Here is a 26321-nt window from a genome sequence, read left to right as displayed (position 1 = left end):
ATGTGTTTTGTATGTGTATGTATGTATGTATGTATGTATGTATGTATGTGTACTGTGTAGGTGTGCATACGCATGTGTATACTTGTGCATTTGTGTGTCTAAGTGTATATGTATGAGATTATGGATATATACATGTGTTTATGTATATATGTGTACAAATGTGTATATATGTGGCTGTGTGGGTGTGTTTACATGTATGTGTGTGTATGTTTGTATGTGTACCAATAATAATTAAAGAAGAGATGATCCAAGAATGAGTAGGGGAGACACAGGAAGGAGAGAGGATGTAAGTGAAATAAATATAGTATTCGTGTATGAAATTCTCGAAAAAAATAAAAAGTTTAAACTAAAAGAAAAAGATGAAAATAAAAATACACATAAGAGTAAAAAGGGGATAAACTTATTAATTTTTATAGTGACACAGGGTAAATGACATTTTAAATATCTTGGCCTAAATATGTGATTTTTAACTGCTGATTTTAGCTTTTTAAACCTTGGCAATCAGCAATCTTAAAATTGACAAGTGCCTAAAATTACATTTCTGATGGTGTTATGATTGAAGGCGCTCACCAGGCTATAACAGCAGTGTCCTCTACAGAATAGAATTTGCTCCTGCCTGAGTCTGCATTTCTGTGTGCTCCGTTCACTTTGTGCTAAATACTAACTGCCTTCATAAGTATTACTTCTTTCATTCTGGGGATGTAGCTCAGGACCAAACATTTAATAAATAAATTTACTGAGCCATACCTAGCCCCACTCGCATAATAGTTAAACGAAGAAGGCGCCCTGGGACAGATCTCAGAGGGTGCACACACACTGTGTCACGCCAGGCAGCAAGGAGAAGCACCTCATGGTGAGCTGTCTGAACCACACAGTTAACCAGCCCTGGCAGACTTTTATCTTGGACCGAGATTAACCCTGTAGTGGAAAAGCTGGGGTCTGTGGAAAGCTCGCAGGCCTGGTTTAAGTGCTCTGCTATAGCCGGTGGGGTCTGGATAACAAGGGAGGGTCCAATCCTGTTAGTGAGTCTGTCATAAGGCTTCTACGGGTATTTTTCATCCCCTCAGAGAGAGACCTATAGAATACATGTAAGTTTAAGTCCCTCAGAGCCATGCATTAAAAAAAAGCATTTGTACAGCAGGAATTAAGAATGTGACCTTTGAGATTTGAGCATTTTCAAAAATTCCCTGTGGCATTTGCAGATGACTGTGGCCAGCGAAGTCGAAATAAACATGATGTAAAGTTTAGAGTTTGTGGAGATTTAAACAGTCGCCAATGTAAATTGATTTTGCAATTTCTGCTGAATCCCAAGCCCTGTATGAGAGGATCGGCAGAGAAGATGCAACCATAAGCCCACGTCTGCCGAACAGCACAGCTGCGTGGCTCCCCATGACCTCCCATAAACAGGCTTTACTTCCTTGGATACTTTGAATTTCTTTGTGCAAAGCCTCACACAAAATGAATCATTACTAGAGATAGCATTTTTCAAAAGCCTCTGTTTTGGCCAGGAAGTCAGGACAAGACCATTCACAGAAAAGCAAGGTGCTCCATCTGGTGTGAGAGCCCTTCCGTACTGCAGGAAGTGTCATTGCAGGAAGTGTGGCTTACAAATGCCATGTCCTATCCCTGAGAAAAGAGAGAGAGAGAGAGAGAGAGAGAGAGAGAGAGAGAGAGAGAGATAAAAATCACCGTGCACTGTGTGCCTGAGCCCAGCCACAGTTATCCCACTGCCAGCTCAGGTTATGAAAGCACACAGCCCTTGATTTTGTCACACAATCTAAGTTCCCACACAGCCAAATCAGCAAGGAAATCCTCACAGCCAACAGGATACCAGCACCAAGAGGGCTTTGGGTCAAAATGAAATGAGACTCACGCTCAGATGTTGTCCAGAGCTCACAGGAGCCCTCATGGCACAACAGAGCACACAGCTTCTACAATAAGCAACCCACACCTTCAGTCTCAAACAGAATTCTGGGTACAGTTCTGTCTACGCAACATGACCATCTTATTCAGCCACCTAAAATACTACATTAAAAACATCCAGATGTAGTAGCATGTGTTTGAAATCTCTCCACTAGGGAGGAAGAGAGAGTTAGATCCCTAGAGCTCACCAACCAACGTACTACTAAACTCATTAAGTCACTGGCTAATGGAGACCATCTCAATCAAGTAATCAACTAATTCCATTCCAGACATGACTCAATCTTAAGCCACAAGTAAACTCACCCTACATGCACCGTGTCTCAGATAGGGTTTCACTGCTATCAACAGACACCATGACCAAGGCAACTCTTAATTGGGGCTGAATTACAGGTTCAAAGGTTCAGTCATTACCTTCAAAGCAAGAATGTGGCAGCATCCAGGCAGGAATGATGCAGGAGGAGCTCAGAGTTCTACATCTTCATCTGAAGGCTGCTAGCAGACTGGCTTCCAGGCAGCTAGGATGAGAGTATTAAAGCCCATGCCCACAGTGGCACATCTACTCCAACAAGGCCATACCTACTCCATCAGGCCACACTTTCTAACAGCGCCACTCCCTGAGCCAAGCATATACAAACCATCACACACTCTAATAACATTCAGCAATGTCGTTTTCTGCTTGCAGGCACAAAGAGTACCAGCAAGGGAGCCCCCCTCTCTGAACCAGGTATCCATTGGTCACTCTGTGTTCAAATGATGATTGACAGAATCCCAAAGCAAGCTCCAGGCACCTCTTAATGGCGTACAAAAGCCCACAGTAGGGTTTTTGGCTCTTGCCACAGAGCAGTACCCAATCCTTCATCTGTATCTACCTAGGACAGGTACTATCACATAGCCTTTAAATCCTCTCATTTCAAACAGAATCAGATAAGTAATGATCAGCTAGACTCAGGCTCTATGTGAACACAGGGCATGTCTCTAAATCCCCCTGCCCCTCTCACCACACTTCACGCTCACCACTGGGCACCGTGTGGGAGAGAAGCTTCTTCAACTGCCCCCTGCCCTCACGAAACCAAGAAGCCCAGCCCTTTAGGACCAAAACCGGACAGCTCCCACTTCTTTGTCACATTGCATATGACAAAGGATGAGTGTCACCCTCACTACTGGGTTTCTCCGTTTTCCTACAGTCTTCCTCTAGAGCAGGATGACTTCTGAATTCTAGAAAGAGACCTTGGTCATAATCCTCTCTGACAGAGGTCCTAAAACATCACCACCTGGGTGTTCTTGAAACTTTCCCAACTCCAAATATACTCACAAGCTCAGTCCCTGAGCTGTAGGGCTCCAAGTCCCCAGAGGCTCCCACAGCAGGGAGCAGAGCCAGATGCTCTGGGCTCTTGAGGGGAGGCATGCTAGGCCCTGCCTGGTGCAAGGATGACTCTTTCCCCAGTGAGGGAGCATCCCAGGCATTTGCTCCCTTGAATCCCACACTGAGTAGACAATAATGGGCCTTTGCGATCCTCTCCTAGAGTTCCAGATGTTGGTTTTAATGATCCTCAAATTCGTTTTTCTCCAGGGGCCTCTCATAGAAAAGTCACAAGAACCTTCTTCACATTCCATAATTAGCCTAGATCCTGGGCTGGCTCTTCTTCAGCTCTGTGCTCTGCTCTCCCCACTCCCACCCCTGCTATGTGGTCCTAGACTAGGCATCTGTCCAGGAGTCCTTGCCATCCCTCCAAGTGGTCACAACCTGTACACTGGACTTTCACAAATACTGTCCACTATTTTCTGTTCATGAAAATGAGTATAACATTCAGTCTACCTCCTTAGGTCTCCTTTGAAAGAGAGTGAATCATCACTGAGTAAATCCTGTAGTGGTTAAATGAGTTTGGCCTCCATAGATTCAAGTGTTTGAGTGCTTGGCCCTTAAGGAGTGGCACTATTAGGAGGTGTGGCCTTGTTGGAGTAGGTGTGGTCTTGTCGGAGGAAGTGTGTCACTGTGGGGGCTGGGTTTGAGGTTTCCTATGCTTAAGCTCTGCCCCGTGTGGGACAGCCTTTGTCTGTCTTCTGATCAAGATGTAGACCTCTCACTCAGCTCCTTCTCTGACACCATGTCTGCCTGCACATTGCCATGCTCCCTGCCATGATGATACTGGACCAAACCTCAATGGAATGAACTATAAGCCAGCCCCAATAAAATGTTTACCTTTGTAAGAGTTGCTTTGGTCATGGTGTCTCTTCACAGTAGTAAAACCCTAAGACAAATCCATAGACCAATAGAAAAAATGGGAAACCCAGAAATAGCTCCAGTGAAATATAAGTCATACCTGCAACCCTTAACAGCTAGTAAACAGTCTATCAACTCAGACGACCCATAGGTAAGGCCAGACAAGGGTGAGAGTCTTCAGAGAAGAGGTAGACTATGTTCCCATCACAGAACTTAGAGACAGAGGCTTTCCACAAAAGGGATGAGGGACTCAAGGTCAAATATTAAGTGTTTTTAATTGAAATAGAATTACCTAACTTTGCCCCCTCTCTTCCCTCCCTGCAGCCCCTCCCGGCTATCATCCAAAGCCTCCCATGCACTCCTCACAGTCTCTTGAGTGTACAGACTCTTTTTTTTTAATAAAAAAAAATTGTATTTACTTAGAAGCATTCAGAATGTCAACAAAACAGCCTCATTTTTTTTTTGCAATTGCAGAGTGTTATTCAGTTAACAGAACAACAATTATCTTTGTATAAGCTGTATCAGAGACAACTGAAGATGAAAAAAATAAAACCCAAAAATAAAACCAAAAGAAAAAAAACAAACTACTGTCCCCATATATAACTAATTTGTGCTGTGCACCAACAAGAACCTGCTTTAAATTTCCACGCCAATTTACAACCCCTAGACTGTACTAGGCAAGGTTAGTGGCTATTGAAAATACCACCAGGACAGGGCTATCTAAAGACACATTTGGTAGTGTGTTAACTATACAAAAAAAGACACTGTACAGTTTAAAAACAAATCTTACACAGCCTTACGTTTCAATTTTTTTCTTTAAAAGGAGTGAGTTGTGTACAGGGGGGTTAAATGCTTTATAGACAAGAAAAAAAAACTGCACTAGAACCAACTTATTCATCATCATCTTCTTCTTTTTCACCTTCATCTCCCTCTTCTTCCTCCTTTTCATCATCCTCTTCATCATCTTTCTCTTCCTTCTTTTTCTTGCTCTTTTCAGCCTTGACCACCCCCTTTTCCGCTGCATCAGGTTTTCCTTTAGCTCTGTAGGCAGCAATATCCTTCTCGTACTTCTCCTTCAGCTTGGCAGCCTTCTTCTCATAGGGCTGCTTGTCATCTGCTGCAGTATTGTTCCACATCTCTCCTAGTTTCTTTGCAACACCACCAATGGATAAGCCAGGATGCTCGCCTTTGATTTTGGGGCGGTACTCAGAACAGAACAAGAAGAAGGCTGAAGGAGGCCTCTTGGGTGCATTGGGGTCCTTGAACTTCTTTTTGGTCTCCCCTTTGGGGGGGATGTAGGTTTTCATTTCTCTTTCATAACGAGCCTCGTCAGCCTTTGCCATATCTTTAAATTTCCCCTTTTCTTTAGCAGACATAGTCTTCCACCTCTCTGAGCACTTCTTGGAGAACTCTGAGAAGTTGACAGAAGCATCTAGGTGCACAAAGAAGGCATATGAGGACATTTTGCCTCTCGGCTTCTTAGGATCTCCTTTGCCCATGTTTAGTTGATTTTCCTCCTCGAGGCACAGAGTCGCCCAGTGCCCGTCCGGCTCGCGCTTGCCCCGGCGCTGTCTCTATGGAGCTCAATGTACTGCAATGGCTGTGAGAGTGGAAACCAGACGCAGCCTCCTCACTCTCTCCGCTCTGTAACATTCCAGATTCTTTTCCTTTATTATTAACACATACATTTGCATGTGCGTGCATTAATATGTAAGTCTTCTGTTGTTATTTGTATGTAAATGGATGACCATTCCAATCAGTATTGGGGCTCCTCCATATGAGGGGCCAGTTCTCCTTTTCTCAGCCTTTCTCTGTCTAGTGGTGGGACACCATGAAATTATCCCCACCCGTGTTGAGATGTCCATTGATATTGGCATTGTCCCTGTCTTGTCTTTGCAGCTATTTCCAGGACAGTCTGTTTCACTGTGCACTTCCTGGTACACTGGCCCTTGCAATCTTTCCACCCCTTCTCAGAGTCATAATCTTCCAGAGCTGGGCTCTTTACAATCTATTGATCTCTGTACTGTGTCCAACAGAGGGGTGGGTCACCATTTGCTGTGAAGAGAGGCTCTGGGATGGGAGTTGGTAGCTACACTCATCTTTAAGTATAGATAAGACACAGAATGTTAGAAAGGAATCATCTGTTTTAGCAGAGTGGTGGTAATAGATTCTCTTTTATGATCCGAGGCCTCACCAGCCCCAGGAAGCTAGCTAGACTTTCAGCACCGGGCGTGATTCTCTTCCTGTTAGTCCGATTAGACAGATGTTGGTTCCCACTAGCATGTGAGTAGCACTTATTGTACCTACGCAGATGATCTTGCCATACTGGTCACTGTTGAGGTTCACTAGTACTGAAGCTGGGTAGGACTGTTTCATTGCTTCCCTTAATTGGAAGCTTGCACTGGGGCAAGGGGTTGGGTTGTAGGAGAATAACAGGGTACAGGTGAAATGAAGCAGGAAGCAGAAAACCAGGGCAGGGCTCTAACTGAGGAGGGGAATGGAGTCAACACAGACAGGAGGTATGAGGGACAAATAACTCCAGGATTGTCTGATACAACCTTAGGAAATTGTATTGGGCTGGAGAAATGGCTCAGTGATTAACAGCACTGACTGCCTGCTCTTCTAGAGGTCCTGAGTTCAATTCCCAGCTACCACATGGTGGCTCACAACCATCTGCAATGGGATCTTCTGTAATGCCCTTTCCTGGTGTGTCTGAAGACAACTACAGTACTCATATAAATAAAATAAAAACTACTTTAGAAAATACTTATTTATTTAAAAAAAGAAAGAAATTGTATTATTCTGTATTTCCCTAAAATAATTATACACAATACATATAAGTGTTTGCATATATGTATATTATGTATACATATACAAAGACATATACGTGTGTGTGTGTGTGTGTGTGTGTGTGTGTGTGTGTGTGTCTTATAGAAAGTTAGGCCACTTGAGCTGATTGTGTTTTCTACAGGAGCCAGGAAGAAGAAAAGCCCTTTTATTGGTCAGGGTAGTCCAAGTGACTCCCCAAATAATACAGACTGTCCATGTAACCCTTGGTTGCCACCCAGGGGTTGAGGGTGGCCCCTATTGCAGAAGATACCACACACACACACCTAGCACATAAAGATGATTTGAAAATTAACTAGTCAGTTTTCAACATGAGACTACTGAGAATCTGGTGGTTTTGAGAGATTGGTTGCCTGCAAACTCATAGGTCTCTTCCTATCAAGAATGGAACAAACACCTCTTCTGATGACAGTGCTCTCTTCTTTGTGTAAAGCCATGTATCCATCCCTACCAATGGTTTCAGTAGATGTGCCCTTGAGTCATTTTCTATGAATTGAGAACACCAAAAGCCAGTGAAATGACTGCACCTGGTCTCCTTGGAAACCAGCGGCTGCTGCAACCTTTCCTCCCATCATGGGTACCTCGCACCAAGATGATCTCATGAAGGATCATCACAAGGAGAGAGAGAGAGAGAGAGAGAGAGAGAGAGAGAGAGAGAGAGAGAGAGAGAGAGAGAGAGGCCAAGTGTGACAAGGAGTCACCCTGGCCTCAATGTTTCTGCAATATTTTAGGCTTCAATAGGATCTTATACTTTCAAATTTTAAAACAGACCAATGCACAAATAAGATGAGATATATATCCTTATTGCTTTTGGAGAAAGAAGATGGGAGATGACCCACACAGACGCACACGCTTAGGAGGGAAGTTGTAAAAGAAAACACTTCACTGCATAGTCTCCCACCCAAAGTCTGGGTTCACGTCCAGGGAAAGGGGCTCAGTTTAAGCCCAGAAACATGATCTTGTATACATGAATTATTTCTGGCAACTCCCCATGTAGATTTTCAGTCACTGGCATGAGGCTCAAAACAACTTAGCTAATTCTTCCAGAAACACATTTGAAGGAGCTAAAACGATGACACGACCTGTTTTTGACTCTAGCCCATGTACCCTTGCTTTGGGAACAGCTCCACTGAAACACACAACTCCACAGCAATGGTGAACACACCTGGCTCTCTTCACCTGAGCACAGACAGCATTTCATCAGTGGAGACCATGTTTGAGGATTCACTAGTGTGTTGTCTCAAGTAGGTTCTCCGAAAAGTACTGTGTGTAATCCCTGTCTGCCAAGTCACCACGTTTAAGATACGGCGTTTAGGGAGGTAACTAAGGTTAACTGAGGACATAAAGAAAAGAGCCACTGGCCTTGCCATGCCTTAAGGTCAGACATCTGGTTTCCCAGCCTACAAGAAACAATCATCAATGTTTACCAGTTAAAAAGAAAAATAAACAGATATCCTTTACATGACATGATGTTCTTGACAAGTATGTCTGATTCCATCAATTTGATATTAAGAACAACAACAACAAAATAGAGTTGGGGCTAAAACTCAGTGTGAAAGTTTGCACCTAGAATAAATGATACCCCAGGTTCAGTTCCCAGCACTATCACAAAAATAAACAGATAAAAAGTAAACTAAAATTTTTATTCAAAAAGAAATGATCAATTTTGTCCTCATTTTTGCTATTATTAATTTTTAATAAAATGTGCCAAAATTGATACTCAAAGCCAAAAGTCATTTGAAAACAAACCTCTGTCATTTGAACCAACAAAAGTCAGCTCTACTTAAAAAATTATAAACAGTATCCTTATGTGATGACGGGTAGAAACTGGCCACCAAGAGCAGGTGTGAGTCTACATGCACACCTGCATACAGACACCTGCACTCCTGCACATACACACCTGCACACCTGTGCACACACTGTACTCATGCACACACACCCACACCTGCACACACACAGCTGCACTTCTGCACACACACACACCTGCACGGGTGGCAAGTAGAAAGGTGCTTTCAGACAGCAGAGGGCGCCAACAGCACACTTGCCACACTGCAGACCTCAACTCTGCCTTGCCCCTCCAGAGTCCTCTCCTGAACCTCCACAATACAGCCCACAGTAAGGAGGCAGCACTGCACAGTGAAAAGTCTCCACTTTATCTGTCAAGCCAGGATTACTTCAAAGGACTAACAACTTTGCACCAACCTCAGGAGAGCTGTGTGTTACAATTAATAGCATGTTAAAAGGGCAAAGGGCGAAATCAGTGTGTGTGAGAGGCAGCGTCACCCAAGTACTTTATGTAAGAATGCCACTTGTCTGAGAACGGAGACCTGCCCTCCTGGATTTGTGCCTGGACCTGGGCACAGTGTTGGGCAGCAGGGTACTTGCTGATAAAAGTCCATCCCGTCCCCTGGCAGCCACTACTTTACTCTAGTTCTAGAGCAGTGGTTCTTAACCTATGGGTGGCGACCCCTCTGGGGGGAGTGGAATGACCCTTTCACAGGGGTCACACATCAGATATCCTGCATGTCAGATATTTACATTACAATCCATAAGAGTAGCTAAATCACAGTTATGAAATAGCAACAAAAATAATTTTATGGTCAGGGGTGAGAAACCGTGTCTTACTTAAGGTTTCTGTTGCTGTGAAGAGACATCATGACCAAGGCAGCTCTTATAAAATAAAACATTTAATTGGGGCTGGCTTATAGTTTCTGATGTTCAGTCAGTTATCATCATGGCAGGAAGCAGGGCAGCGTGCAGGCAGACATGGTGCTGGAGGAGCTAAGAGTTCTATATCTTGATCCGAAGGCTGCCAAGAGACTATGTACCACACTGGGCGAGTGTGAGCACTGGGAGATCTCAAAGCCTGTGCCCACAGTGTCACACTTCACTTGCATATGGAGCAAAAGGCCAAGCACCAGTGCAGAAAGAACTCACTCATTCTGGATGAAAAATGAGCTCTAATCTTTACTGCAACGAGAAAGAAAAAGCTCCTACTCTTTTATTGCTAAATGAATTAAACCCAAGTCTGTAAGAAGAAAGCTTTATCTTCTTTAGTAAGATTAAGCCTGCCTTGCTGTTGAGAAAAGACTTGTACTGTCCCATGGTAAGGAGAAGCCTGCCTGCTCCTTCTGCTCTCTCTGCATCTTATTCCTTTTTCCTCTTTCCCTTAGCATTCTGCATATTGCCCTCTTAATGTCTACGTTCCCTTTTAACCTCTAAGATAGTCTACTCTGCTGCCCTCCTCCACATCTTGCTCTCTACTCCTGCTCTGATGGAATAATGTCCTGCAATGTCATCGTTCCAAGTTTCTTACATATTTTCTAGGGGAATAGATCACATGGTTTTCCCAAACATCCTTTAAAACAAAAATTCACTAGAAGTTCAAACATAATTTCAAACCATAAATTGAATAAGACGTTTACATCAGAGGATGTTTACAAATGTATTCATTAAGACTAGACATTCATTCTCTGTCACTGGCTCTACAGGTTCATGGAGAGTTAAAGACCATAACTCAGTTACCATTAAAGTTTTGAATAGATAAACCCAGTCAATATTTTATCTTCTGTCCTTGGACCTACAGTAAATCATCAGTTCCCTTTTATGACCTTTGGTTAATGGTTTTACAACCTCTTGGAAGGTGCTCCAAGTTGTAGATGCCTGCTTGCTATCTCAGAAGTAATTAACTAGTGACACTTGAAGACTGGCAGAGTTCACATTGCAGTTTTGACATAGGAAAGGACTTAATAGCAGGTCTATTATAAAGTACAATTTTAAGAATTCTTTTTTTTTTTTTTTTTTTTTTTTTTGAGACAGGATTTCTCTGTATAGCCCTGGCTGTCCTGGAACTCACCCTGTAGACCAGACTGGCCTCGAACTCAGAAATTCACCTGCCTCTGCCTCCCAAGTGCTGAGATCAAAGTCCTGCACCAACACTACCAGGGACTCAATCAGTTTTTAAAATCTATTTGGAACATCAAACATGATAGAAGTTGAAAAAAGATTTCTTATGAAGTCCTCTATGGAAATTGTGACAGGTTCCTAATTAGCAGAAACTGTTCCATCTCCAAGGGAAAATACACAGTGTGACAATGGCTTGAGAGAATGAATTGGATAGTGTTCCTTCTGTTTCTATTTTGTGGAATAGTTTGAGGAGTATTGGTATTACACCTTCTTTGAAGGTCTGATAGAATTCTCCACTAAACCCATCTGGGTTTTCTTGCTGCTGCTGTTGTTGTTGTTGTTGTTGTTGTTGTTGTTGTTGTTGTTGCTGTTGTTGTTGTTGTGGGGAGACTATTAATGACTCCTTCTATTTCTTTAGGGGTTATAGGACTGTTTAGATGGTTTATCTGATCCTGTTTTAACTTTAGCACCTGGTATCTATCTAGAAAATTGTCCATTTCATCCAGATTTTCCAATTTTGTTGAGTATAAGCTTTTGTAGTAGGATCTGATAATTTTAATTTCCATGGTTTCTGTTGTTATGTCTCCCTTTTCATTTCTGATTTTATTAATGTGGATACTGTCTCTGTGCCCTCCTTTTAATCTGACTAAGGGTTTATCTATCTTGTTGATTTTCTCAAAGAACCAGCTCCTGGTTTGGTTTATTCTTTGTAACTTCTTTTTGGTTCTACTTTTCAGCCCTGAGTTTGGTTATTTCCTGCCATCTATTCCTCTTGGGTGTATTTGCTTCTTTTTGTTCTAGAGCTTTCAGGTGTGCTGTCAAGCGTCTAATGCATGGTCTCTCCAGTTTCTTTTTGGAGGCACTTAGAGCTATGAGTTTTCCTCTTACCACTGCTTTCATTGTGTCCCATGAGTTTTGGTATGGTATGTCTTCATTTTCATTAAATTCTAAAAAGTCCTTAATTTCTTTATTTCTTCCTCGACCAAGTTGTCATTGAGTAGAGTGTTGTTCAGATTCCATGTATATGTGGGCTTTCCATTGTTTCCATTTGTTGGTATTGAAGACCAGCCTTAGTCTGTGGTGATCTTATAGGATGCATGGGATTATTTCAATCTACTTATATCAGTGGAGGATGGTTTTGTGATTGATTATATGGTCAATTTTGGAGAAGGTACCATGAGATGCTGAGAAGAAGGTATATTCTTTTGCTTTAGGATGAAGTGTTCTATAAGTATCTGTTAGATCCATTTGTTTCATAACTTCTGTTAGTTTCACTGTGTCTCTGTTTAGTTTCTGGTTCTATGATCTGTCCATTGCTGTGAGTGGGGCATTGAAGTCTCCCACTATTGTTTTGTAGGTGTGATATGTGCTTTGAGCTCTAGTGAAGTTTCTTTTATGAATGTGGGTGCCCTTGCATTTGGAGCATAGATGTTCAGAATTGAGTTTATCTTTTGGCTAGTATGAAGTGTCCTTCCTTATATTTTTGACAACTTTTGGTTGAAAGTTGATTTTATTTGTTATTAGGAAGGCTTTTCCAGCTTGTTTCTTGGGACTATTTGCTTGGAAAATTGTTTTCCAACCTTCTACTCTGAGGTAATGTCCGTCTTTGTCACTGAGGTGTGTTTCCTGTATGTAGAAAAATGTTGGGTCCTGTTTATGTATACAGTCTGCTATTCTATGTATTTTTATTGGGGAATTGAGTCTACTGATGTTAAGAGTTATTAAGGAAAAGTGATTGTTACTTCCTGTTATTTTTGTTGTTAGAAGTGGAATATGTTTGTGTGGCTTTCTTCTTTTGGGTTTGTTGAAAGATTACTTTCTTGCTTTTTCTAGGGTATAGTTTCCTTCCTTGTGTTAGAGTTTTCCATCTATTATCCTTTGTAGGGCTGGATTTGTGGAAAGATATTCTGTAAATTTGGTTTTGTCATGGAATATCTTAGTTTCTCTGTCTATGGTAATTGAGAGTTTTTCTGAGTATAGTAATCTGGGCTGGCATTTGTGTTCTCTTAGGGTCTGTATGACATCTGCCCGGGATCTTCTAGCTTTCATAGCCTCTGGTGAGAAGTCTTGTGTAATTCTGATAGGTCTGCCTTTATATGTTACTTGACCTGTTTCCCTTACTGCTTTTTATATTCTTTCTTTACTTAGTGCATTTTGGTGTTTTGATTATTATGTGACAGGAAGAATTTCTTTTCTGGTCCAGTCTATTTGGAGTTCTGTAGGCTTCTGGTATGTTCACAGGTATCTCTTTCTTTAGGTTAGGGAAGTTTTCTTCTATAAATTTGTTGAAGATATTTACTGGCCCTTTAAGTTGGGTATCTTCACTCTCTTCTATAGCTATTATCCTTAGGTTTGCTCTTCTCATTGTGTCCTGGATTTCCTGGATGTTTTGGGTTAGGAGCTTTTTGCTTTTTGCATTTTCTTTGACTGTTGTGTCAATGTTTTCTCTGGTATATTCTGGACCTGAGATTCTCTCTTCTATCTCTTGTATTCTGTTGGTGATGCTTGCATCTATGACTCCTCATCTCTTTCCTAGGTTTTCTAACTCCAGGGTTGTCTTCCTTTGTGATTTCTTTATTGTTTCTATTCCCATTTTTAGTTCGTAGATGATTCTGTTCATTTCCTTCACCTGTTTGATTTTGTTTTTCTGTAGTTCTTTAAGGGATTTTTGTGTTTCCTCTTTAAGGGCTTCTAGCTGTTTACCTGTGTTCTCCTGTATTTCTTTAAGGGAGTTATTTATGCCCTTCTTAAAGTCCTCTATCACCATCATGAGAAGTGATTTTTAGATCCAAATATTGCTTTTCTGGTGTGATGGTGTATCCAGGACTTGCTATGGTGGGAGAATTGGGTTCTGATGATGCCAAGTAACCTTTGTTTCTGTTGCTTATGTTCTTACTATTGCCTCCCGACATCTTGTTATCTCTAGTGCTACCTGCCCTTGGTATATCTGACTGAAGCCTGTCCTTCCTGTGATCCTGGTTGTGTCAGAACTCCTCAGAATCCAGCTGTCTCTGTGATCCTGTGATCCTGTGATCCTGAGATCCTGGGTGTGTCAGAGCTCCTGGGAGTCAAGCTGCCTCTGGGATCCTGAGATCCTGGTGTGGCCAAGCTCCTGGGATCCCGGAATCCTGGAATCCTGGGCATGTTAGAAAGCCTGGGCATGGAGCTTCCTCTGAATGTTGTGGGACTGGCTGTAGAGTTCATGCCCAAGGTCGTGGGGGGCGAGCATATTAATAGAAGGTATCTTTCCCCAAATGTCATCTCTTTGACCTTGCCTAGAAGAGCAAATTCATCATAGCTTTACAGTCCATGATGGAACCATCTCCGAAAGATCATCAGCTAGTTTTTAGCTTCTCCTGGATGGCTCCTGGCACTCTGGAATAGGGGCTGGCTAACTCTAACAAATCATACAAATGTCACTGCCCATTTTTATATAGCCCACGAGCTAAAACTAGATTTTCATTGTTGAATGGTTAAAAGAAACTTAATACTTTATGATATATGAAAATTACATGGAAACCAAGTCAAGCATCACTACTGACTGCAGCAGACTGTCATCTGCTCTCACACCACTGTGGCTGAGCAGAGTCACTGCACCAAAGACTATGGGTCTCACACACCTAGTGTATCCCCTACCTAGTCCTCTCCAGAAAAGTTGGCTACAACTGTTCTAGGATAAAGATGTCTTCTCATTCTCCTTAAAACTTGGAATGATCATATGACTGAGTTCTGAGTAGCAAAGTTTAGCAGGAATGGGGTATATGACTCCTAAATCATGTGTAGCTCTGGAAAAGATGCTCTTCTTCACCATCCTTCCTCCTGCTGTCTAAGAAACAGCTGAGATGGTAGAAGCCCCAGCATCCCTCTCGGTCCATGAGATAGATGACCAAAGCTAAAGACAGGCCAGCAGCAAAATGAAGAAGTTCAAATCCCCAGGGATGAGGAACATCACAAGCTCTATGCCCTAGCTTGGGTACTTGTTTCTATTACAGAAATACTAATCTGTCCCTTAAGCTACTGTTATTATGTCAGGCCTTCTTTGGGGGATGTTACATAGAATACACTATAGACTCACACATACCTTAAAAACTGCTGTGTATTAATGTCATTTTAGTCAGTTAACTCAAATGCCACCTCCTTGGAAAGTACCTGCTTTGATCCTATTATAGCAAATGAATAGAGATTGCCTCTGCCAGCATGTGGCACCCACACTGCAGGAATCACTTAGTGAAGAATTTCCGTTGTAAAATTTTCCATTCACAGCCTGACAGGCCTAAGGATGTTCTCAGCACACACAGGCACAAAGGAAAACCAAAGCTTCCCTAAGCATACCATTTTAAATGCATAGACTGGGCTTTGGGGATGGCTCGATGGGTAAAGGCACTTACCACCAAGCCAGATGACCTGAATCCCATTCCAGACATCCATGGGTTCGAAGGAGAGAACCAGCTCCCACAGATGTCCTATGACCTCCATACATGAGTCGTAGCATATATGTGTACATATATGTGCATATAACTTGTATATACACACATACACAAATGAATGTAATTTTTTAGTAAAATTTATAGATTACCAAGCCACTGTAAACCCAGCATGGCTTTTGGAAATTATGCAGTTCATGTTATCATGTTTTTGCAATGAGTTATATATCAAATGCCTGTATGTATGTATAAAACCCTTGTAGGAAGGACAGACAGAAGCTCAAAGGCCCAAACCAGAGTCCAGAAGTCAAGGACTGGCTCTGACTCACCTGGGCTCCCTAACACTCCAAGCTCCTGTTCAAGCGTTCTTTAAAACTTTCTACATTTCTGGCCAAGCTTTCTAATGAAGTGTGCATACCACAAACTAGTTAGTGTCAGATTGCATTAGTGATGGACCAAGCCTTATTTAATTTATTCTGGTCACTGAAACAAAATTGTATCTAGAATTTCATCCAGCCTTGGATAGATTACATATCTGAACTCTACGGGGCAAATTTTGATAGTTTTTTTTTAAGTCACATGGCTAGAATTTGTGTGAGCACTACTGTTCTTTGTCCAGGGTCCACTTCCATCTGTGGGAACCTATTGAAGTCTTACACTAGAGGCAGCATGCTACCTCAGCACTATAACATAGTGCTATGCCACGGTACTTACAGGTAATGGAACCGCAAAACTAACCACCTACCAACGTGTGGGACATCTTGTCACTTAACTCGTGGGACATCTCATCACTTAACTCATGTGACAAAACCCAGAGCAGTAAAAGCACAAGGACCCTAAAATCACAACCATTTTTTTAGTGGTTGTTTTGTCCAAAGACACACTAGAAGATTCAGGAGGGCTAAGCCCTCTTCTGTAGTGACATGACAGGAACATATAAAAGGTATGTATGTACATTTGATCTCCTTTCTTCTCCCCAAATGGATGGAATCACTCATGGGACATACGAAAATACCTGAGTAGGGGCTTTAAAATAATAGTGGTATACGGGATCCAAAAAATCTGAGCTGGATCTAGCCTGAAAAACCTACCCTCTGAGTATTAGCTTTCATGGTACTAGAAGGTCCCACGCAAGCCTCCAAGGTTGGCAGGCAACCAATAATCCTACCCAGATATGACAGTTATGGACTATAGCAGTGACAAGCATGGAATGATCACCCTAAGGGTGCAATGGTGGCATAAATATCCCAGCGTTAACCAACAGCTCTCTAACTGGACCTAAAGCCTTCTCAACAGAAGGGAAGTCATGCCCAGTTCTGGAAACCTAGGCAGCTCTACCTTGGTCTAACGAGGCCACGAACCTTGGAGGAAAGCCTGAAACTACTACTTTACTAAGCCAACATAACTTCTGACTACACTGTCAAGATCTATCCTTGTATTTACAGATAAGTTCTCAAACCTCTTTCCGCAACAGATGAAGATCATTACAGAGAACCACAATGTGTTAAAGCGCAGAGAACATGTGCTTGTGTGGTGCCCAGCCCCAAAGGACGCATGCACAGCATAACTCCCACACCCAAGGCTCAGGAAACTGTGGAAGAGCAAGCTGAAAGATTGTTAAGAGCCAGATGACCAACTGTGAGATTGTGTCTCCCAGAAACATCGGGGAGTTATACTTGTTATAAGAGTGCTGCCGAAACAAAACCTGAACTATGGCATGGATAGGTATATTAATACAAAAGAGGAAACATCTCATGGAGCCTTCACCCCAAAGAATTACAAGCAACTAAGAAATACTAAGAGCTAGAGAAACAGTCTTCTTCAAGGGAGACCCCCACCCCAATTTGTTATCCAATACCAAGTGGTCAGCTCTGAAATCATACACATACAGGTAAGAATATGTGGACTGTGTGGGGTGTGTATGTGGGGGTGGGGAGTGCTTCCAAACAACAATTAAAGAAAAAGATGCCATGAATCTGAGAAAGAACCCATCAGGGGGTACACGGGAGGGGTTTGGACGGAGGAAAGAAAAGGGGAAATGCTGTAACTATTTTAATTCCAAAAATAATTTTTTAATCAAAAAAGATTGGTGATGGAAGTATTTCCTCTGAATTGGAACAGAAATAAAAACGTTGCACCACATGTCCCTTCACTTCATGAGGCGAGAAGCCTTAGCAACTGTGCGAGCTGAGCCCACACCTATGCCTGCTCTTTGTCAAAATGAACCAGCATTGGTGGCAGCAACTCGCACAGCAGGACACACCCTGGATTCTGCACTTGGGCAGAGTCACGCCTTCTGGAGGAAGAAATCGTGACTCAGCACCTCATCAACACATTTAAACCATAAAAACTAAATCTGGTTACAGATCAGGGAGCCATGAGACATAAACAAGCCACGGGAACAAGCATGGCCCCCAAATGAGGCTCTCCAATTAAAATCCGGAAGTACGTCCAGAGATGCGAAGCACCCGGCACTCCATCGCCCTGGGCCCCCTCCAGATACTGTGGCTTCTGTGTCATTCTAAACAGGTCTTAAAGTAGGACACCATCAGAGAAGGCTCAAGGCTGGAGTTAGGGCCTTCCGTTTTGTGTTTTCCCATAATCCTTCGCTTTTCCAACTCAGCTAGCACGCGGCGACTCGTGCCTTTCGAGCATGCCTGATGCTATGCTTAGATAGCATTTCCCCTCTGAATAGCCAATGGGCCTTGAGAGCAAAAGCATGTCACGCCCTCTGCACCTTTCTCACCAAGATCCACATTCCTCTGCTAAATAGCATCTGTCATGCATCATGTATGTCTCCAATCACAAAGTATAACTCCCTATCTCCTATTCTTAACAAACCCTTTCAGCAAATCAGAGTAGGACCAGTTTCTTGAAAGGGCGTTATAGAACGAATAAATCGCACCTAGGACACACTTACACGCCCTCCTTCCTGCATCCTGTCCTCTCCTGGGTCTGCTTGTGAGATCAGGCCTCTCAGGAGCCCTCTGAGGCCCCCTAGAGCTGCAGCATCCTCACCCTGTCTGAACAGAGGACAGGGCATCTTGACTCTGTCGCTAGGAAACAGCAGCCCTGCTCTATACAAATGTCTCCTTTAAAATGAACTTTTAAGCAGCATGCAAATATACACGTGGGGTCACTCCAAACCTTCTATAAACCTAGCCACACTACACACCATTGTTTTCCCACACAGTTTCACGCATCACACTCCTTTTGAAGTACAGCAGCCTACTGTGTCCCCAGGATTTCAAAGTTCCCAGGTTTCTGAATTCCTCACTTTGTAACCCATGCTTCATGATGCTATGTTATCACCCCTTCGAAGAGTTGTGGGCAACTGGTTAAACCTAGCAAGTGAATCGGTCCCCTAGGGTGTTGTAATTACTGACATTTTAAGTAAAACTGTTACTTTGTTCATTTGATGTCTCTCAGTCCCCTCTAATCACACCTCCACCAATGATCACACCTCGACCGATAGCCACACCTCCACCGATGGCCACACCTCCACCCATGGTCATACCTCCACCCATAGTCACACTACCACCCATGGTCCCATCCTTGGAACTATTCCTGTGTTGATATGACGCTACCCTACCAGTTGGTGGTGAGCCCTGGGCGCCATGAAAGCAGCAGCTGTGAATGCAGGCCTACGGCTAGAAACTCCGCAGTTTCTTTTATTCTGCTTCAGTTCTTAACTTCACATTGTTTCCTCTAAAGAAATCCATCCTCAAATGAAGCATTGCATGCCTGAGGTTTTACTGATTGTCATTTTATGCCTCTCTGCAACAGATACATATGTGGGTCAAGAAGCCATGATATAAATACCTATGCCATGGGCTCAGGTACTCGTGTCCACAGATACTGAAATAGAGAATAGTGAGCTAAGTAACAAGGAGGGCTCAGGGGGGCAGGGCGTATGAATCTCCCTGGGAAGAGGAAATAGAATAGACATTTCCAGTGGGGCACAGAAACAGGTGGGATCGGTCAGTGGAGGGATGGAGAGGGTACTGGGAGAGACAACTGGAATTGGGGGCAGGGGAGGTCATCTGGAGAAAGAGCTAGAAACCTAGTACAATGGAAACTCCAAGGAATCCGCAAAGGTGACCTCAGCTAAGACTTCTAGCAATGGGGTTCACGGATCCTAAATTGGCCATCTGACGGAACCAGGCAAGACTTCCAGGAAAGGGACTGGGACACCAACCCAGCCACAAAACCTTCAACCTACAATTTATCCTGCCTACAAGATGTGCTGGGAATGGCCAACCAATCACAGGTCCAGCCTGAGACCCATGCCACTAGAGGGAGTCCACCCCCGACACTATCTGGAGGGCCAGAAACCAAAGACTGGATAGCCCAGAGACCTAGAATAATACTAAACATGACTGGGGAAAAAAAAAGTCAATGAAGTTATGCCTAATGATATTCTGTTATACTCATAGCTTGCATGGATTGGTACCTAACCCAACTGTCATCAGAGAAGCTTCACAGAGCAACTGCTGGAAAGAGACACAGAGGGTCAGAGCCAAACACCAGGCAGAGCTCAGGGAAGGACTGTAGGCGCCAGAGGGGTAAGGACAACACAAGAAAACCCACAGAATCAACTAACTAGGACTCAGAAGGGCTCACGAGAGACTAAAGCAGCAATCAGGGAGCCTGCCGGGGCTGACCTAGGCCCTCTGCATAAATGTTACGGTTGGGCAAGTGGGGAAGGGGTATGTCTCTGATTCTTGCATGCTTTGGAACATTTCCCTCCTGCTGGGTTGCCTTTTCCAGCCTTAATCTGAGGGGAGATGACTACTGTAACTTGGTCTGCCGTGTTTGGTTGATATCCGTGGGAGGCCTGCCCTTTTCTGAAGAGAAATGGAGGGGGAGCAGAGGGGAGATGGGGGAAGAGGCTGGGAGGAAAGGAGGGAGGAGGAAACTATGGTTGGGATGTAAAATAAATAATAACAATAGTAATAGTAGTAATAATAATAATAATAGAGAATATCGTGACTAGAATGGAAAAAACATCCCAGAGATTAGCACATAAATGGTAAGAGCAACCTAAGACTGAGACAGCCTTAGCACACCTGGGCTTCATTCAACCAAGGAAGCATGCTCAATAATAGCCTGCATCACATGAGCTGGAGAGAGAGGACAACTAAGTAAATGGCCCATACAAAGTCTCAAACATACATCACACACGCATCGCCCCACCCCAGGGCCAGGCCTTTCCTCTCTGTTGCTGGGAGCCAGGCCACAGGCCGTATCTGGTGTGATTCAGAGCTTGCTTGCAGTTCTCTTTTAATAACCTATCTCCCTTCCTTTAACTGCCCATGCATCTCTGTACAATTCAATTATACAGAGGCCCAAGAGCCTGGAAACTCTAGCAGAGGCCTTCAGAGTAAAATCCACACCTGTAATGATACCCAACACTACATTTGTGATTTAAACACAGACCGAAAACACTACCACCCGACAGAAAGAAAAGCATATTTGTTTCCCACGGAGCCTCTCCGAATGCTGTTTTGTGTTGGATGGAGAAGGGCTCAGCACTGTTTCTGGACTGTTTCACTTTTCCTCTCTGTTTTTGACGAGAAGTCAGTAGCCCGGGCCAGCCTCAAACTCCTGATCCATCTGCCTCAGCTGGAATACAGGCACCGGGCTTTTATTGTGTTTTCCCAGATATAAACCTGAGGAGTTCTTTTCACATAAATGGTGCCAAATGTAGTTTTGTTATAGGAATGTCTCTCAGACCGCCAATCCCCTGAACTTAGGAGATAAAGCTCACTGCGCATGTGCACAGAGGGTTATTAGTAATCCTCCCCTGACGGTCTATTCGGGCCACCACTGGAGTTCTATGATCCAAGAAGCTAGAGCTACTGGGTGTCTAAAGACAACATTTCCAGCCTGCAGGTCTCCAAGCTCCCTGAGGTTTCTCCAGGAGGTCACCACTCCAGGTTCCTATGGGCAAAGCAAGAAGACGTGGAAGGACGTAAGAAGTAAGGCTTGCTTCAGGCACTTTGTCAAGCACGAGTCTTAGGGAAAAGAAAGCCCAGGCTTTGTTGTAGGGTTCACTGCGGCCTGTCTTTTACACACACACATAATTCTTCACTGTGGCTTCAACTGTATTTCTTCTCCACTCTCAGACAATGCTCACAGAGGGAAGCATGTGTACAAATGCCTGCTGCCCAGGCAGGTCAGAGCCATCACACACCAGCTCCCTGGCACTCCATGTTCATTTACGCAATGATAAAAATCCACAGATTACTTCCAGTGGCAGGCAGAGATAGAAGAAGTCCATAACCTAACAGACTGTCGGGCCATTATCATTTGAATAATGTCAGAGAATTATATTACATTTCAACCCCCAAAGCTATGATAAAATAAAGCTCTATGCTATGTCTCGCGGGAGGTGTTGGGGTGGCCAGATAGATTTACCTTTCTCTTCCTTCCGAGATCAAATTAAGGGGCAGCGAAGGCGTTTAAAAAGAAAGCAAACCGTGGAGATGAAAGGAGGGGAGTGGGTAAGACACACGGTGTCATTAGGTTCAACTCATCCGCAGAATACATCAAGTGGAAGGATAAGACAGGAAGTAATCTGTGAGGCTGGAAGAGCAGTAACTGTGCAGATGCCAGAATGCCTGCCCCAGCTGCTCAAAAACGTAGGCAACAGGTGGAGAGCCCGAGTTGGGAGAGCAGAGCGTAGCTACAGCAGCACCCACAGAATGCCTATCAGCGTTCATAGACAGGCATCTGAAACACCCCTTGCCTGGCACCTCCCACCTCACAGCCCCTCCCGTAAGCACTACAATCACCTTCCCCTTTAAAACAACGGCAATCCCTCTAAACGAAGACTTGAACTCAGGGTTTAGGCTCTATCACAATATGGTGTGCTAATTGTCCAGACATCTTAAAAAATTTAGCCCACATGACAAGATACAGCTAGAGCCTAAGTGAATGCAACCAACCACCCTTCTGTAAAGGGAAGCCAAAGGGAATCCTAAAAGTTTCCATAGAAAAGGCAGACAAGGGGCTGGAGAGATGGCTCAGTGGTTAAGAGCACCGACTGCTCTTCTGAAGGTCCTGAGTTCAAATCCCAGCAACCACATGGTGGCTCACAACCATCTGTAATGAGATCTGATGCCCTCTTTCTGGTGTATCTGAAGACAGCTACAGTGTACTTAGATATAATAACAATAAATAAATATTAAAAAAGAAAAAGAAAAGGCAGACAATCACACAGCAAGTGATAAGACAACTTTGTACAGAGAAAGCTGAGAAAATATCGTGCCACCTTAAAAAGATATGGGGGCGGAGCAATGGAAATTTAAACGAAACAGTTGAGACTGGAATTTTAATTGATATGTTGGAAGGTCATAATGTTAACAAAATCTACCAGAAAATAGAAAAAAGGCACAGCGGGAATGTCCACATAGCACACTCCACAGCAGGAGGATAGCAGGCTTCACATGAGAGCATGAGTACTCCTGACCAGAAAAAAGAAAACTGGAAGTGAAGAAATAGGTGACAGCGTCACCAAGCTCTCCAGAGGGGACAGGGGCAACAGAGGGGAAATGATCTTAGAATTCAATAACCGGGCTAGACCTTCTAACAGAGGGAACGGCTGGCACGATCAGAAACTAGCCCTCCACTCTTGCTATTCCACAGTACTACTGCAAGCCTGACATCAATACAGACAGAAAGGGGCAGACTCAAGAAATAAAACAGATGACCAGAAAGGACATGAAGTGTTGAAAAAGCTCAGGCCTAGTGATCTATCAAAACCTGTCAGGAAGGAAGGAAGGAAGGAAGGAAGGAAGGAAGGAAGGAAGGAAGGAAAGTCCAGAGATCCATATCTGAGAAGTATAAACTATCTCCCTGGGCCTTTGGGATAACTGTAACAGGCAAGAAATCCAAGAAGCTGGACAGAGTGACATATACCTGTAATCCCAGTAGTGAGGAATCTGAGGCAGGAGGATTGTGGGTTCAAGATCAACCCTGGATAGCCAGTGAGATGAAAGAGGGATAGAGAGAAGGGAAAAGGAAGAGGAATTGGCAGAAGGAAAGAAGAAACACCCTTAGGCATTCCAGGGATCTATGTGAGACAGAAACCATGTGCCACCATGCGCTGGGCAGCTCTGCCATATTCAGCGAGTACAATGTGAACAGATGTACTTATTTCTGATGTCCAGGCTACAGCAAAAGCACCAGAATTAACTGCGACTGCTAAACATACCGTGCATAGCATCCGCCATAGAGAATGCTGGGCTGCAGAGAGAAACTGGAAGTTCAGTGAGCTCAGAGGAGCTAGCATCTCTCCACACACAGGCTGGCTGTCGGGTGACAATGCCTAGAGTGGCCAGGATAAGAAATAAAGGTGGAACTCACTGCTGGAGCTAGCGAGTTAGCCAAGGGAGAGACTAAAAGCAGTAACCCAGTGACAGGCTGAGCAGCTGACACCAGAAACACCCTGGTGAGGAGGCAGGGGGTTGCCCTGAGGAGACAGACCCACACTCAGAAGCAGTCACCAGCAAGGCAAGCCGTGAGCATACAAGGCTGAACTCGGGGTATAGGCGCATACCTCTGGTGTGCTTCCAAGCCCACAAAACAAGTAACGCAGCAGTAGGAGTGAAGAGTCCCCTTGTGTCCTAGTTAGGTCACTACTGCCGTGGTAAAACACCATGACAAAAGCAACATGAGGAGGGAAGGGTTTATTCAGCTTGCACATCCACGTTGCTGTTCATCATCAAAGGAAGTCAGGACAGGAACTCAATCAGGACAGAGAACCTGGAGAGGTGCTGCTCACTGGCTTGCTCTTTGACCGCTTGCTCTTGCTCAGCCTGCTTTCCTATAGAACCCGGGACCTCCTGCCCAAGGATGGCTCCACCCACATACACTGGGCCCTCCCCCATCAATTGCTAATTAAGGAACCGCTCTACAGGCTTGCCTGCTGCCCATTCTTTTGGAGGCATTTGCTCAATGGAGGCTCCCTCCTCTCTGATGACTCTAGCTTGTGTCGAGTTAACATACAACTTAGCTAGCACACCACGTAAGCCATGGGTCACGGGCAATGAAGCTGGTCCAGACAGACTCTCTAGGATGTGAGATGACGATGCAGGGAGTTGTCGTCTGCAGTGGAGGTGGGAAATTCCACTCTGTTACGATGTCCTAACTGTACTCACCCGCCTTGGGGTGGCAGAGAAGCAGAGTAAGGCATTCTCTCTTTCCACTCTAATTCCTTGTGCACAGTTGCATTTTTTTCCTTAAATATATGAGCAAATAGGTAAACTTCTCTCACAAAGCACACAATCCTATATTTCATGTTATCTTTAAATTCTTTCACTCAATCCACCTAAAATTAAGCAGTAGGGAAACAAGAGCTACTGCCGCCTGTTCTGCTGTTTTGTGGGAAGCAGTCTAGAGGCAAGATTAGGTTTTGCAAGGAAATAATCATAATAAGACCTACAATGTTAAAGACACCTCACGACAGCAGGACGCTTAATGACCCCTCCAGCAGGGCAGATCACCTGGTCTACTGACCAGCTCGGAATCCAGCAGTCCCTGTCCTGGGGCTTGAATCTGTGGTCCAAGTCTGACAAACTTCCTAAAGTGCTGGGAAGCAGGGAGAAGCCATGTCTTCATCCTTTAGCAGCAGGCCTGGGAACTCACTTGTTAGATGGTACGGCATCTGAACATAACGCATCTCAGGAAAAGTAAACCAGGGGCCATTGCGCTAAACAATTACGTCCAAGTAATGTAGAAAAGAAACGTGCTTAGACCTGAGAACAACTGTGCGCCACCGGATCATCCAGTTCTAGCCGCTTCTGCACAGACAACCAGAGCCCCAAGGTGAGGCTGGTTTGCAGATAACCATGGCTCTCTGGAGAAGAGGCCATCACAAAAGGAAGTGGAAATGTTAGTGTGTGTGTGTGTGTGTGTGTGTGTGTGTACTCAGCAATCTGCATACTGATCGATGTACCTTAATAAAATAACTCTTCAGAAAGCATACACATTGGAAGAAAAGCAGAGTGATCATTAAAGGGTCTCTGACGTCATCAATAAGCACACTGTCAAGTGTCGTAGGATGCTTGGCTGGATAGGACACTGTCACCCATGGGAGGGTACAGTTGGGAAAGAGAAACACCAAGACAAGAGACACATGACACCAAATAGCACAGTCCTTAGACTCAGGTGCAGAAGCAAAGGGGACCCAGACTGTTCACTGTCTCCCCAGATCTAGAGGAAAGGGTTAGCTGTTCAAGCATTGCACTTGAAGATCCAGAGCTGAGCGACAATGCAGGGGGAATGTTTAGAAAATGTCTAGGAAATCCATGTATCAACTGAGCATGGATTCTAGAATTCCATGCCTAACCTCACATGACAACACAGACTCCAACTTCAGGCACACTAAAAATTCAACAAAATTATTACTTCAGATTATACATATATGAAACATAAATGAACTCTGCCCACAGTATTTCATTATATTTATATAAGTATCAACAAATCTGAAAAAAAAATCTGAAGCTCAAAACCTTCCTAGCACACATTTCAGAAAAGTGTGTTTACCCTGTAGTAATACTTCATATATGCTGGTTGATAGTTTCTTCACTACTTATGGGGTTGGTGTGTGTGTGTGTGTGTGTGTGTGTGTGTGTGTGTATGCATATATATTTGTATGTATATATATATTTGTATGTATGTGAGTGTGTGAATCTATGTATGTATGAGTATATATGTATGTACAATACATGTGTGGGCCAGCTGTTGTTCTTCAGGTATGATCGGCTGTAGAGGGATGTTAATCCAGCAACATGGCTACTCTGGATGGAACACAGACACACCATTAGCACACACCTTTAATCCCAAACAATGAAGGTAAAGTTAGTTTGTGGAAGGAAGGCCCCATATTTGAAAGGGATGTCTAAATGAGTGGCAGACAAAGTGACAAATCAGAGAAAGATTTGACAGAATAGGATACACCCAACTCTCACAAGAGGAGAAAGGAGGGAAGCTAC

At 43.8% G+C, this 26321-nt stretch overlaps 1 protein-coding gene and 1 pseudogene across 3 annotated transcripts in view; both read right to left on the bottom strand.

Moving 5' to 3' along the window:
• The window catches only part of Dlgap2 (DLG associated protein 2), a 757651-nt gene that overhangs the window by 711474 nt on the left and 19856 nt on the right, over window positions 1-26321 (bottom strand). The gene's annotated exons all lie outside the window — the stretch shown is intronic.
• Gm3160 (predicted pseudogene 3160) lies at window positions 4541-5802 on the bottom strand (annotated as a pseudogene).

The sequence above is a fragment of the Mus musculus genome, chromosome 8 (genome assembly GCF_000001635.26).
Source record: "Mus musculus strain C57BL/6J chromosome 8, GRCm38.p6 C57BL/6J".
NCBI classification, from domain to species: Eukaryota; Metazoa; Chordata; class Mammalia; order Rodentia; family Muridae; genus Mus; species Mus musculus.
Note: the sequence above shows the minus strand (reverse complement) of the source record. Positions and strands in the feature narration are given on the sequence as shown.